This window comes from Chaetura pelagica, unplaced genomic scaffold (genome assembly GCF_000747805.2).
Source record: "Chaetura pelagica isolate M959 unplaced genomic scaffold, ChaPel_1.0 scaffold757, whole genome shotgun sequence".
Classification (NCBI taxonomy): Eukaryota; Metazoa; Chordata; class Aves; order Apodiformes; family Apodidae; genus Chaetura; species Chaetura pelagica.
Window position 1 is genome coordinate 189,938 of NW_009970727.1, and position 2,597 is coordinate 192,534.

Here is a 2,597-nt window from a genome sequence, read left to right on the forward strand (position 1 = left end):
GAGCAGAGGCTGCTCGGAGGCTGATGTGTCCATTGTCACCACACTATGCCACGCAGGCTCCAGCCCTGTGGGTGTCCCGTGAGCCTGGCAGCTGGTGTGGTCCTGGTGTGAAGGTGGTTGGGGTGCATCCCCCCCCCTGCAGCTGGTGATTCCCGGGGTGACCGGTGGTCATTGTCACCCTTGCAGCTGAAGCAGGGGAAGGGGCTGGCAGCGTAATGCTTGGAGGGATGAAAAGGATGATGATCTCTTCTTGGACATGCAGACAGGAAATATGTGCTCGTCTTCCCCACGACCCCCACCACTGGTGTGTCCAGAAAAAGCCTCACTGTTTGCCCCTGATTCGCTGCAAGATCGTGCCCTGCTGCAGGGTTGGTGCCTGGCACTTGGGGTTTGGTCCGAGATGCTTTTCCTTGTGAATTTGCATGCACGTAGGGTCCCACAATGTGGAGACTGAGCCCTGTGCTCTGGGATGAACTCCAGTTCCTGCTCCTCACCTTCTGGGGACACCCATGCATTGGCTGGAGCTGGTGCATTGCTGGGAAAACCAGGAATGAGGGGTGGGATCCCGGCACCGATGTGGGCTCAGGTCCTGTCCAGCTGATGCTGACAGCTGTCTTTGAAGAACCCCTTCCCCAAACATCTTCCCCCTCACTCTGCTGATCTACTCTGGGGAGTAGAGCTATAAATATTAAATTGAATAAAAAAAAAAAAGAGAGAGGAAAGAAGCCACACGATTTTCCTGAGGGCAGAGGAAGAGTGTGCAAGGGCCAAGCACTGAGTGACAGAGGCTGGAAGATGCCTGCTTGGAAAGACCTTTCCAGCAGCAGTTTGGGGGATTGGATCCAGCCTGGGAGGATGGTGTGGGGCCACATCCTGGCTGCTGGGAGCTTGTGCTGTGCTGTAGATTTGTAGGAGGGAGGCAGAGCTCCACAGACCCCCTGGGAAAGAGGGGATGCTCCACAGGGAGTTCAGGAGGTGTTTTGGGGAAGTAGGTGCTACAGGGCTGGGAGCATGGGGGTGAGCATCGTGGTGGTGCCCAGGGGATTTGCAGCAGGCAGTGAGTGGCTTTGCCTGGATGGAGTAATTTAGGAAGGGTTCAAGGTCTTTCAGAGACACATCCTGCTGCCCACGGTCCCTACAGTGTATGCAGGGAGGCTGTGCCATCTGATTTTTAAAAGCTCTTCTGAGAATTGCTCTGGGGGTTTTTGTCACCCCTCCTACAAGTGCATTTGACTCCAAACAAACTCCCCATGTCCTGTCTGCTTATATCCCTCCTTTAGTTAAATTGGTGCAACTTTCTTTCCGGATAAACCTGAATCTCCTAGGCAACATCCTTCCCTGCCATGCACAGCATTAAGGAAAGTGATTTACTCCTGGTATAAACAGTTGGGAAGCCGAAGGTTTCCCATCACCCAGCTCAGTCCCTTCCCCTCTGCTCTGCTCAGCATTATTTGGGGACTCCACTTTGGTTGTGAATTCTCCTTTCAGTGCATGGATGAACCTCCAGTGCAGTTTGTGCAGCTGCTGCAGTAGCACCCAGGTGCCAAAATGAGTAGGCCTGGGGGGGCACCCGACCTAGGCACCTTCAGGCCCCCCTGTGTGGCATCAGGAGCAAGCAGAGGGGCTGTGGGTGCTCTTTGGCACAGGGGCTGGGCTGGGACACCTTGGTGGCGATGAGCTTGGGGACAGGCAGGGGAGTTTTGGGAGCCTCAGGGACAACCAAGGGTAGCAGCTTTGGCTCTCGTCCAGGCTGTTTCCTTGGGATTTTGGGAGTGGGAAATTTTTTAGGAGGAAACTAGGAGGGGGCTGTGGCTGGGTTGGGTTGGGCTGGGCTGGGCGTTTTGGGAGCCTCAGGGACAACCAAGGGTAGCAGCTTTGGCTCTCGTCCAGGCTGTTTCCTTGGGATTTTGGGAGTGGGAAATTTTTTAGGAGGAAACTAGGAGGGGGCTGTGGCTGGGTTGGGTTGGGCTGGGCTGGGGGAGTGGGGTCTGCAGCCACCCAGCACACAGGGAGTGTTTCCGTGCTCCTGGCTTGCCACCTCTGCAGGAGGAGGGGAATTCGGGTGCCAGCAGGCTCAGTGCTGGCTGCAGCTCCCACCTTATCTGCGGCAGGGTGGGTGCCACTCTCAGCCCCACCACACTCCTCGGGGACTGCTCCAAGCTCAGGGCAGGCGAGGATCCCAGCCTGGACAAAGCCCAGCCCGGTGGGAAAAAAAACAAACTTCTTGGGGTTCCTCCATGGTCAAACCGGTGTAACTCGTGCCGGGGAGGCGGCAGCACCCGCAGCGAGGATCTGACCCGGCTGCAGCGGCACCGCGCCAGGGCAGGGGCTGGGTTGGCAGTGGGGGCTCCCGGGAGCTGCGTTTGACCTTCACGGAGCAGGAAAGCGCTGGGCTGAGCCAGGGGGAGAGGAGAAGCCTCCCCCTCTGCGGGTAAGCAGCGATGGTTGAGTGCTCCTCAGGGCGTGAGAGGTGCTGCTGGGGCTGGGATGGTGGCGGGGAGAGTCCCAGGGCTGTTTGGGAGGACAGTTCCCAGGCTTTTCCCAACTTGTTTATTCTCGGGGATGGGGAACAGCTGTGGCTCCCATGGACGGGGCGG